Source organism: Cyprinodon variegatus, unplaced genomic scaffold (genome assembly GCF_000732505.1).
Source record: "Cyprinodon variegatus isolate N-32 unplaced genomic scaffold, C_variegatus-1.0 Scaffold176, whole genome shotgun sequence".
Classification (NCBI taxonomy): domain Eukaryota; kingdom Metazoa; phylum Chordata; class Actinopteri; order Cyprinodontiformes; family Cyprinodontidae; genus Cyprinodon; species Cyprinodon variegatus.
This window is the reverse complement of record NW_015150629.1, coordinates 892,499-906,187: the sequence shown is the minus strand read 5'-3', so window position 1 is coordinate 906,187 and position 13,689 is coordinate 892,499.

Below are 13,689 nucleotides of genomic sequence, written 5' to 3'. Positions count from 1 at the left end.
TATATAAGCATTTTCATCACCTTAATAAGAATATTCCAAGTGAAATAAATTTACAAGAAAGTCCTGGTCAAGGGCACCAACAAATACAGCACAAAATGGACTTATTAATAGAAAGACTTCGGGAAAAAAAAAAAAGGTCCAGCTTTGAGAATTTTAAGTTTAAAAGTAAAAGCTTGTTTAAAATTAAAATTAATTAAAATGCTTAATTAAAATGTTTAATTAAGCATGTTCTAGGTGTGGGGAGCTGAGTGAACAAGAGCCTTTCAGTCCAATAGGCTGTTTCTTTCTGCCCTGTTTGCTTTGACTGCTGTTACATAGTCATTCTGCAATTTGGAGACTCTAAATAACTTATTTTATATGGTCTTATGTTAAGGAAACCACTTAGGACTTGGAAACTGTAAGAAGAGGTGTATGGATAGCAGGTCAGAGATATAGATTGGGGTTTCACCTGACAGGGCTTAAATGTAAGGATTGCAAGTTTAAAATGTACCAGAGGCCAATGTAAAGACATTAAGATTAAAGTAATGTCTTTCTCTTTCAGTTAGTGTAGCAGCACCGTTCTGATCTGGCTGAAGATGTTTAAGATCTTCCCCCTCAAACACAAGACATCGTTTAGATCTTGGTTTTTAGGCTAAATCTATAGTCGGTCCATCATAGTCTTTATTTAGTCGAGGAGTAGTTGTTGAAGATTGGGCTTTGTTTGGTCGGTCTGATTTTGTCCCACTTTAGTCCAATGACTTATCTTGAAATAACGTTGAAAACTGGATTTTGATTTTATTGGACCCTTGATTCCCAGCTTTTCACTTTTTAACCAGATGTAGACGTGATTTGGATGTAAATTCTGTCATCTTTTCAATGTGTTTTAACCAAATTCTGTGCAGTGGGTTCTTGTTCAAACATTAAAAAAGTCTGTTAAAATCCATTCATTTGATTTCGACAGCAGAATTGAAAGCTTTAAACTATTCCCTAATTCAAGAAAACTTTCTGATTAATCCAGAAAAAAAAGAAAAAAAAAACAAGAAAATAGTTCAGCTGAACACGAACTGGGTGGTGTAACTTAGGACGGCCCTCCCTCCTCTGTGGTGACAGACGAGCCTTTAGGGCGCTCTCTGATAGAGGACCCTCAACATGACTGTTGAGTTGAAGAGCTAATAGGTTGATGTAATTGATTGAATAGATTTAGTCTTAGAAGTGCTTTAAGGGTATTATTGAGATAATAAATGAGAGAAATTGCAGTGTCTAGGAAAAATATTTATACCACATAAACTTGTTCACACCCTTATTTGCTGAACTTGAAAATTCTGGCCTTAATGGAAAAAAATATAATAAAGAGAGAAAAAGGTATGTAGCAGAAAACCGGCTATAAGTTCAAAATAATATAAATAAATCTAATTTTAGATTTATTTATATATTATTTATGTTCCATTTTAGATCAAATGGAACATAAATGCATCTTTTTAACAAACATGCACTTCATGTTTTCTTTCATGAGATTGGCACTGTTTACATAATTAATTAATTAATATTAAGCATGCTACTATTTTGCTGAGTATCATTACCCCTCCTGACTCCCTAACAAATTACACCCTTGGTTGTGTTCGCTTTCATCAGGGAGGAAAGTTGATGCACATCACACCGGAAACAGGAGTAAACTGGTTGCAACCTGGGCTCGAAACAAATAACACAACCTGTAGCTCCTAACTCTTCACCTTTTTCTGTGCCATCCAGGGTATCTAGGTTAGAAAGGACTTCCAGACCACTATGCTGAATCAGGTCAGCCTATAGCTTTACGAATGACATCATGCATTCACGTGATGTCACATGCAGCAGACACAAACGTAAGTCATGCTGGTCAAATTAGGACTACAGCCTTCAGAAAAAAAAAAACTACACATAAAAAAGTTACACAAAGGTAGCGAACAGCAGAAGCTTTCCTTTATAAAACCCAAAACATATAAGGCTGTGGTCATTGGCATGAGTCACACATACATGTCATGAAATAATGTAATTTTGTCAAGCTCCGAGGATTCAGTGCGTAGCAGTGTTGCTTTGCAGAAAGAAGGTTCCAGGTTTGATTCCTGGCCCAAGGTCTTTCTGCAGGGAGTTTGCATTTTACCCCTTTGCATGCGTGGGTACTATCCGGCATCCACCCAACAGTCCAAAAACATGACTGTCAGGTTAGTTGGCTTCTCTAAATTCTCCCTATGTGTTAGTGTGTGCGTGCATAGTTGTGTCTTTGTGAGTTGCCCTGCAACAGACTGCTGACTTGTCTAGGGGGTCTTGCCCATAGACTTCTGGAGATAGCACTGGCACTGACCCCATCATGACCTTGACAAGGGCAAAGCGGATGGATGGATGCATGGATGGATGGATGGATGTTAAGCTCTGTAGGGTGGGTTGTACCTATGCTGTCTGTTACACCTAGAATCATGGGCATATTGCTCCTAGGGACATCTGGAGGTAATTGTGCTGGGAAGCATCCTGTTTGCTGGTCCTACCTCCTTCCTAACTGCCAGTACTATTCTTAAAGCGCGTATGATGGCGCCGCTGATGCACTTCCTCCATGCATCAATAGTCCTTACCTATCTGAGGTATCCGAATCGAAAAATCATGGAAATAGATGATTGCTGCCTTTTTCGCCTCCTGTTAGCAATACAAGCTAATCATTTTTTTATTTCTTGGTTTTATAAGTTAAAAAATTAGCACAATCTATTTTTTTTTATTGCATAATGTGCTTCACTGGAATAATGTGAAAACTTCAGAATTCCTTCCAATGTGCTGTTGGTTTGGTTTATCTGCCATGATTGTTCTGACTTCGGTTTTGTCTGTATGTTTAAATTATACATTTGAAATGCTCTGTGTTTGTCTAGATCTCAGTTTATCCAAATATTTCACTGCATCCATGTGAGTCAGATCTTTTTCCTGTGTTTCTTTGTAATGCTTACATTTTTCTGTGTATCTCATCAGCCTTTCTTAGCTGTTACAGTTCAGGCTCTTTCTCACCTGTAAAACATTTAAACTGCTAGACTCTCCTGTCAACTAATCACTTCATATCTAAACTCACTTTAAGTTATTGATGCCTGGAATCACTGTGTATTTATGTTACTCCTGATTTTTTTCTCAGCATTTTTGATTCTCTACTGTTATCTTTCAACTGTGTTGGAAGCGTCGAACTTTTTAAAAAAGTCTTCAGCTTCACCTTTTACATTATTCTGTATGCCTCATGTCTTGTGTTGAATTTGAACCAACCACGAAACGTATCACCGTTAAAACGAAATCTCAGTGTTCTTATCTGCAGCTTTTTGCAAGACACTGCCCTTTAACAGATAAATAAAAGCTTCAAACATAAAACGGAGCCTGTTTGGAGCACGAGGTTCAGTTTCACCGCAGTCTCAGGCCACCTTGGCTGTGTCGGATGCCTCTAACAAGCCGCTGATTGTTGGGAAACATGAGCTGTTTTTGTCAGAGGGGTTGACAGGCGCTTGACCCACGCTGTCGCTGGTGCCACAGAGTGACCTGAGAGCGAGGAGGAGGAGGGGGAGGGAAGTCTATGAATAATGTCAAGTGAACTGACAATGAACGGTTTTCATTTTGTACCGGAAATGTCAAAGCTCAGGTACATCCATCATTTTCCTTTATTATGCCAATTATTAATTAAAAGGTTGATTCTTTAACATGTTTTCCTCTTTCTAAATCATTAGGCTTTTTAATTTTCTAGCAGATCATGAAAGGTGATTTCACTTGGCTTGAAAGACTGGCTGATCAACAGGCAGGCTAATAACATGCTGGAGCAGATGTGATATATGCAAGACTGACCACTATCTGAGTAGAATTACGTCATTATTGTTTTTTTTGTTTAAAAAAGTTACATTATTCCAATTTCAAATAACAGAAACTGAAAGATGACAATACAAGATTGAATGGGTGTGTCCCCAATATTTAGAGCAAAATCACAAAGCAAGTTTTAAATTTAAAAAGGCTGTTGAATATATATAAGCAAGATAATCCCTTTTTTAAATTCTTTTTTACATAGTGCTTCTGAGCCCACTGTATAAAACAGAGCAACTGTTTGGTATTTTAAAAACACAGAGACTAGATGTCTGTGTCTTGAAACGCTGTAGGTCTTATTAGATTAGTTCCTTTAAATGCCACATTTTACATTAATATAAAATTAAGGTTCTGCTAAGTCATTAGAGATGCACATCTAAAAGCGTGGCGCTTTTAGTTTGGACACAACCTTTGTTCTGTTCAGTGTGGAGGTACATGAATGGTCCCTGGACTAGGCTCATAATTGTTATTTAGAGTGTAAATGTCCCTATAACTTCTGCTAATGTCCAAAAAGGAGTTAGAGTTCATGCATTTCAATGCAGGATTATAAAATGGGAACCTTTGCTTCAGGAAGTTATAAATATCTGATGTTTTGGCTTAATTGTAAAGTGATGATCAGGGTATCTAATTTTAGTCTCCAAGGAAATTGCAATTTATACTCCTTTCTTCCCTGATCTTTCTTGCCTAATCTGTGCTCTTCTTTCTTTGCCCTCTGCCGCGCCCCTCTCCCTGCTCCACTCAGACTCCTTCTAATAATCCATCCAACTATGCAGTGGAATGGAGCCCTAATGCTTCCCATCTGTGGGCGTCAGCGGAGGGGCTTCAAGGACAAGGAAGCCCTGCCACTCTTTATTCAATCCCCTCTCTCTGCTCATTTCCAGCAAAACTCTCCATACTGGTCCCAGTCGACTCTGAAATCTTGGACATGGCTGCATGTCGAGATTTCTCCTGTTCTGAAGCACAAGGAGAAATGTTATTGCAGCTCTGGGTCTGTTCTCTATTGATAATAAAAAAAAATATCAGGTTGTATTTAATGAAGTACTGGTGTATTAAATTGAGATATTGATTCATAATAAAATGCTGAATGGAATATAGTTTGACAGCTATTTGAAATCGGATCACCTTGCAGGTTGTTAATTAAACAGCACCGATTTGAATGTTGCACCATTATTTAGCAGCAGCATGCATCCATTCATGGACCACCATCCCAAGATGTAAAACATTGGAGGTTGACTCTTGAGAAAGGGTTAAAGAAAAACAGAAGTCTGTGCAGATGCTTTCCTTCATCAGCTTGTTTTCTAACAGGTTCTTTAGAGCGACAAGTTCTACTCATTAATATAAGATTAATGATATAAACTTCTTTTCAGTTTCTTTTTGTTACCAGAAGATATGTTTTATGCCTTATATTATTTCATATTCTATGATCATATCACTTTGAAGTCCCCATTTGTCCCCTTCACCATGACCCTTTTTCTTCATCCTCTTCTCAACCTTCCCATCTCCTCATAACGGATAAAGGCTCCCACCTCTTTTACTCTTTATTTAGACTTATAACCTTTTCTTGTCAATATCTGGCATTAATAATTAGCACATAATTTATTCTAACAGCAATGCTACAAAAAGCAATGAAATTGTTTGTCCCAATAAGGGGTTTCTCTTGATTCTTTGCTATTCTGTGACTAAGATTTTTATGATCATCACGCAAATTTCATGCAAAGATAGTGGGGCATATACAAAATGTTATTTTCAAAGTATTAATTAAAAAATTAAGTCAAACTTGCTGTCTAAACCAACCAGGTTGATAGCAGTTGTTTGCATCAAAGGCGTCACACCAATTATAAGGTGTAGGAGACAAGTTTTCAAAGAGGGACAATTTGGTTTGTGTTATAGCCCAAAACCATGAGCACACCTTAAAGTTTGTACGTCTCATGCCCTTTCATTTAATCATGCATCAAACCACAATTTATTGCAGCTAATTAAAAGGGTTTTAAATCAGTTTTCCTATTCATAAACATACACAATAGGTTATTTTATGTGTTTTTATTGGCTTTCAAGAAAAAAAGTTTAAAAAAATATTCCATTGGACTTTGTTTCCAAGTTTGAAGACGTTTCGCTTCTCATCCAGGAAGCTTTTGCAATTCAAAATGTAATTCTGGATGGGAAGTGAAACTTCTTCAAACTTGGAAACAAAGTCCAATTAATTGTTTGTTTGTTTTTTTTACTTTTTTGGACTGACTATGACCTGGATGACTGAGAATCTTCACCAGCATTTTTTTGGCTTGATTCTCATTTATGGTTTGGGATCAGTACTAAAGCTTGTGTCTTTAACCAGTTTTATAATCCATGATCCCTGGAAATTTCCCTGGCAAAGATGGCAGCCAGGGCTCAGTGCACCTAAATGAGAGCTAAGTGGGCTATACAGCATATGCCTGACAAGGAAAATTTGTAGTTTTTTTAGTGAAGTTTTTTTTTTTTCTATCCAATATATAATTCATAATTTTAAATTAAAGTTATTTTGACTTTCTTTGTTTAATGTATTTCAGTAAAAAAAAAAAAATTGTTTGCCATCAGAGTGAGGACCAAATTTCCAATTTTACCATCTCATTGAGGACGTTTTGTACCCAGTGAGGACATTTTGCTGGTCCGTAACTCAGGTGTGTAGAAAGACGGAAAGAAAGATGGATAATTGTCAATAAATTAGATCTTTTGAAAACTGCTCTCTGCTCTATTGTCAGACTCTTTCTGTAGCCCAGTCCATTAAATTGAATGTTAAGTTGCTGTCCTACAGGTTGTAATAAATGCCGCAGATTAGTTTGACAATACAACACTGTGAAAAATACTTACCTGTTCACTTGTTTCAGTCTAGGATTTTTTTAATTTTTTTATTATTTTTAATTGCTTGCTAGATTAATTATATGCATTTTGCATAACCTTATACAAAATCACAACTTCACCCAGTGTTAAAGGGATGACAGCAGAAACTAATGTTTGTGTTCTGAGCATAGTATTAGATGGTTTGTTTTCTATCATGAGTAATAGGTAGCGATTTTCCTCCTTTTTTGTATTTTCCCTCAGTCTTTCACCCTCCCATTCATATTTCCTTTCATCACCTCCTACACTCCCCATTCCTTTAGAAACCTTTTCTTAAGGTCTGTGTCTGTACTTGCACGTAGATTGTAAATGTGTGAATAGGTCTCATGAAGAGGAACACCTTTGTCGTCATACTATCTGTATTTTCTTAGTTTTTGTTTCCACAGAAGCTGTAGTTTTTCCATCTCTCCTACATGGAGATGTCAAACACAGCCCTGCACAAAGCCTCAGCATCACGTCTTGAACACAGCCAGAAATAGCTCTGCGTTTGACTTGGAATCGGCTTAAGTCTTCAAAGAGAGAATTTTTTTTTTTTGATGCAGCTAGAGAAGCGAGGAGAGGATGGTGAGAGAGAAGGGGGCCAGGAGCAGAGCAGACCCAGCTGCAAAAAAGGGGGCCAAAAGACTTCAAAGAGCCATGTTTCTATGGTAACAGTATGGTGCTACTTTAAAACCCCACCACACCAACACATCCTCCCTGCTTAGACATGCATGCATATGAAACACATTCATAAAGGCTGATGGTGTTAGAGGACTGGAGTCCAAGATGGCTGTAGATTTTCCCCCTAATCACTTATTTATCTTTCATCATCCGTCTCTTCCCTTTCATGGATGCCGCTGCCCTCTGTGTCCAGCAGAGATCATACTGATGTGTTTAGTGATGGATTCTGCTGCAGCTAATTAAAACCCAATAGGGTTAGCCTCACATTCCCAGTATGAAATGATCGGTTTACCCTTATCTTTTAAAGCTGGCAGCGCGTTCTTCATGTTTTTCTCTATTGATGTTTGGAGCTTGCTCCCTATAATTATGACTCACTATCTTTCTGTAGTCATCTAAGCCCGATTTGGTAATCAGATCTATTTCACACTCTGTCATTTCATCTTTCTCATGGCAAGACTTTACGTTCTCTCTGCTCTTTTATTAAGTTAAATAGATTTTAAGTACAAGTTCTTTCTTAAAGAATAAAGAGACTAGATTTCTTGTGTGAACACGTAACATTTGATTTCAGCTAACTATGTCTGCTTTGAATGGTTTCTTTGCGCTTGGTAAAGTTGAAGCTTTATCATCTTATGTTCACAAATTTAGGCTAAACCCCCTCCCTCCTATCCAGCAGCAGACATCTAAACAGATGACGGCACAGTTTTCATAGATTTCTACTCATATCAACCAGAGTAAAGATTTGAATATGTCAGTGATAATATTTATCTAACATACCTAAAGTGTTGTGATAAAAAAGAATCTTTTACTTACAGTTTTTAAAAGTAAAAAAAATGGTTCATACTAAAAATATCAACAAAAACTCAATCTTTTTCTTTTTTACTATAAAAAAATATACATTCTTTTTAAACTATTGCTTTTGAAACTATATACTATATGCTGTGAGATATCATAGATTTTTTTTGACCAATATTTGCTTTGTTTTGACCAATCTGTTTTTGTTTTAGTAGATTTTAATAGACAAATATAAGCTGAATAAATAAAACTGTTTTTTCAAAAGCAGATTTATTTTAAAATGGAAGGTTATTTCGCTATAATAACAAGTGGTATTAAACATTTGAGATAACCAGCTGCTACCATAATGTTTGGTGGTGACTATGATGGGGGGAATTACTAATATTTAACTAATTAATAGGTGTTTCTTCTCTGAGATGTAGATTTTTTGGCCTCCTTCAGACCTACAATGGGCCTCTTCTGATCAACCCTCTGTTTTTCTGACCTATCAGTTCACGTGAAAGACCATGTCTTGGAAAGTTTGCAGTTGTGTTATACTTTGCATGGCCAGCGTAAGATATCAAAAGTTTTTTTAAAGATTTACATGAACTTAACTTATGAACTTAATTGGTTTCCGTGCATTTTGTTTAGGCTTATCAGATTTAAGGGGTCTGAATGCAAACATACATTAAACATTCTATTTAAAATTGGTGTACCACTTTGTATTGGTATTTGCCATAAAATCACAATAAAACACATAAAAGCTGCCATTTGTAACAAACGATGGGTTGGAGGTTTGTGGGACATGATCATCTTGGAGCGTTGTGTCAACTGGGTTTAAAAAGAGTACTTTGAGTAAAGTTTCAACACCAGTCAGCCTCAAGTTCCGTTAAAAGTCCCCCACCAAATATAGGGCCTATTTCCGCATCAAACTGCCTGTTGGTCGTTCGTTAACTAGCTTGCTGATGCATTGATGGTTCTTGATGTTGGGGGCTGGGGCTGGGGCTCACGGTATGTACAGGCTCTCTCCCCATGAATGATCTGTATCGCCTGGGGCTCCTTAGTGCTGTTGTGCCCCTACTGTGGTGATGGTGTCCCCTTAGACTGCAAGTTTCTGAGTCCATCATTTGTTTGTTTTATTGAGATTATATTTTCCTTCTTTCTTTTCTGTATTTCTCTAAACATTTACACCACATGTCCCTCTTTTGTATTTTACATTTAATTTCTCTCTCAGTTTCTAATGCATTTGAATAACTCTTAAAACTATCTTTCTAACATCCATCCATAGCAAAAGACACAATGCACCACTTTTGAAAGTGAATCTGTAATGTTTCTCCTTCTCCAACATTTTTTATTGCTACATGGCTGGACAAGATCCACTACAAAAAATTCCTGCAGATGTATTGAACGGTAAAATTAAGCTTTTGAGGCCTCCCTCCAATTCTGTTTTTGATCCAGAATATCAGTTATTTCTGTCTCATTGATCTGTTCCCCCTCTCTGGTGATCCCTTTCAAATCTTGGCCTGGCTAGTTTGTCCCTGTAGTGTTTCTTGTCTGCAGATGGAATTCATCCCAGAGATTCTAAAGTTAAGTCACTGAAGCTGCCAGAGAGGTCACATCGGCTGGGAACAGGGGGGGGGGTTCAAATTTGGAAGGATTTCTGAGCTCACTATTAAGTCATAATTGAAAAGCCATAGTCATCAAGATAAAATATCAGGTTATCAAATGTGAAGTATTTTCTTGGGGTCATTTTAACCAAAGGTGTATCTTTTAAGGTACCTCGTAGTTACTCAACAACAACAGTTATAAACGATGCATTAATGACAAAGAATATAGCAATGTGCCACAATAGCAAACCTATGTTTCCACAGCCACAACCCTGCATCAGACCACCACAAAACAAATATCAAACAAAAGCAGACACTCCATAAAATGTCACTTTCCTCTAAACCAAAGCATTACAGACATTAAATGGCAAGAGATAAAACCTGCTTAACCAGAAACTAGTTTTAAGAATCTTACTTTTACTGTTTCTCTATAAACACAAAATTTTACTGGTAAAGCCACACATGCTTGGTTGAAAGTAATCTTCAAAGCAACAGAAAAAAACACATTGGACCGTGTCCGCAGTTCTTTAGAATCCAGAAGTAGCCTTTACAAGCCACCAATCCAGGCGCCTGACCAAGCTAACAGACTGCCTTTGGCTGGCACTGATTGGTTGAAACTACCTCAGTCTTTCCCTCCTGGTTCTAGAGACATTCTACTGTATTTAGAAACTAATTCTGATATTTTGACACCCTCTCAAAGCAAAATGACATGTTTGTCTCATCCTTTAGATGAGCCTGTGGAGGCAAAAAAAAAAATCTTCTGTATTTTTTTTGGGAGGGTGAATAGATTTGTGGAGATCCAGCCCAGAGACCTGCAAACTGCTTCTTTGGGTTTGCCAACTTTTACCACATGTTCATCCGTGACAACAGCAAAATCACAAAACCGCTAACAGCTCTCACTTCTACCAACATACCCTTCACTTAGGCCTCCCAAACTGAGGAAGGGCCTTCCAGAGAATGAAGGAACTGTTCTACCAAGCCCCTGTTCTGGTTCAGCCTGACCCCAAGAGGCAATTCATTCTTCAGATTGGTGCCTCTGACTTGGGAGTTGGTGCTGTTTTGTCTCAACAAAATATTTCTGACAACAAATTTCACCCCAGTGCTTTTTTCTAAAGATGGCGAGACACCCCCTCAACTAAACTATGTGGGAGATAGAGAACTATTGGCCAAAGCTAGCATTGCAGAGCATCCAGTGTTGGTTTGCACTGATCACAAGAAACTTTTACATCTCCAGTCTGCCAATCGTCTCAACCTGAGAGATTGTCGTTGGTCTTGTCCATATCTTACCACTTGGGGTCAAGAATGTCAAGCCAGACGCAATTCATCACTCTCATTGCCTGGGAGCTTAAGAGAAGCTGGGTGCCAACTATTCTCCACTAGATTGTTATTGTGATTGGTAACTCCCAAGCCCTCCTGTGCTCCTTGAACAAAGTATTTTTTTCATATTTTTTCAGGTAACCTTCCTGAGAGTTTACGAGCCTTTAAGCAAAGAGCTTTCTCTTTAAGAGATCATCCTGAGAAGCTAAGTAGACTAGAACCATCTGTCCACCCACTTTCTATCCACTGGAAGGACCAGTTGATTTCTACTGAGTTCTCACCGACAGCCTTGGATCCCACTCATCTCTCCCTACTGTAGAACAGAGGAATCTCACTATGAAAAGTAAACCCGCTGCCTTGTGCAGTCATTCCCTTGTCATGTTTCATTTTAACCCTATGCCCTGTTTTTCCTTCCTGTTGGTTGCCATTCATGCTGTTGGTTGATAAATTGAGTATACCAGATTTTTTCGTGTCTCCTGAGAGTTAATCTCTGTATGTGGGTGTAGTTGGAAAAATACATTTCCTAATTTCCGAACATCAATATTTTATTTACTTTCTAAAAGTTTTCACTCAGGCCTCACACCTGCAAGTTTTGGATTGTTTGGAACAGAAAATAGTAGTTCCCATAGCAGGTCAGACGCCTTGCCAAGGTTTATTCAACATTTTAATCTTTTCTTCAACTGTCTCTAACTTCTTTGGATTAACTATGTGGAACCGGTCACAGTTTTTTTTTTTTTAAGTAAGTGAGAGAAACCTTGTCTAGATTAGAACAGGGCAGAATGTATAGAGCTGCGTGTTACGGTTGTCTTGTTCTCATGATTGCAAAGATAAATGAAGTGTCGACTGGGTGAATTACCACTGATCTCCTTTATCTAACTGGATTATATAGTTGAATACTTGTTTCCTATGAATGTGGGTCAGAGGTCTAAACAAAACCATGAACCCAGACCTCAATCCAATAGAGAATGTTAGCAAGACAAGAAAACCTACTTTCACAGATATTTTGTATATGATCTGACTGAACCTGAGCTATAGTTTTTTTTTTTTTTTTTTTTAAGAAAAATGGGCTGAAATTACAGTCTATAATTTAAACTGACCAAAACCCAAATGGACCCAATACTTCCCGCTGTGCTAATGTATCACAATATATACAAATAAAAAACGGTCTCTTTTGTTTATAATGTGAAAATGTGATTCTTTTTAAAGCATGAAAAACTTTAAAGAATAAAAATAATAATTGTCATGATCTGCAAGTAAGTTTTTGTGTATACCTGATTTTTTTTTTCTTTGTTTAAATTTTAAGTGTTGCCCTTTTAGTTAATCAGTAATGTATTTATTCTTTGTTTGTTCCTATGCTTGGTTACCTTTCGATTTTTCTGGTTTCTGATTTTTCCATCGTTTTTTTTATTGGGGCCTGCCAAAGAAGTTGAAGCAATGGCATTTTATGCCCCATGCTTTGCATAGAGGTACCTATTATTCTACACCTTGCAAAATGGTTAATTTCTTCAGACTCTAATGCATTCTGAAACATAGGGTGCACCCCCACAATAGAGGTATCAAAACATCTTGCTGAGACTCCAGATATGTGCTATTATTTGTATTGGCGTTTTGGGTTACCATGGCGACCTAAATTGGCAAATATTCTACAGGAATGAAACGACAGATGGGAGAAAGGAATTCTGAAAATCCAAAATTTTAAGATGTTACCCCTTTATCTTTTCAAAACTAAAGATGGTATATTCCTAAAAATTTAATGAGACAAGACCTGGATGATATGAGTATGATGGGGGAATAGAGATAATCACCTGTTTAATATACCATTTATTAAGTTGTTTTTACTTGTAGCTCTAAATATTTTGCCATAATATATATATATATATATATATATATATATATATATATATATATATATATTGTGGTGATTAGACTTTTTAGTATTTCATCATGTGTGATAACAACAACAATAATAATAATGATAATCATCATAATAATCTTATGTATGATGAGTTTATATGTTTTGAAGGGATTTTGATTGTATTATGTCTGCTTTAGATTAGTGTTATATTGAAAGGAGACGAGAGGAGAAAGATTAGAAGACTGATTGAAAGAAGTTTGAATGAGGTGCAGGAAAATAGGAAGACTGATGGAAAGAGGGGAAGAGGAAGAGGAGGAAGAAAAATAGAATTATAGATAATAGAGTTAAAAAGAGCCGGCAGAAGAGAGCTACAAAGAAAAGAAGATCGAGAGGGAAGAAGACGGAGAATGAATGACCAGATCTCACTGATAAACACTATTGATTGATAGTGGACCGTGCCTCTCGCCCGTAGACAGCCGGAGATAGGCACCCGCACCCCTCGCAACCCCAGCTGGGATGTCCCCATTTCCCATTTTAATTTTGATATGTATTTATTTCTATCTACGAGCTGGAAATATCCCCAGATTGGACTTCAGAAATCTGGTCACCTTAATGGTGCTGTAGGAGTTCTTGGAAAAACGGTAGCAGCAAGCATACACAACCATGCCTCTCCCTTTAGACCACCCCTCGAAACCATGCCTTCAGAACACATGAACACGCATGCTGTCTGCAGCGCGTCTAGAGCAGCAGGACTAGCGCTATGAGCACTTCTCTCAAACA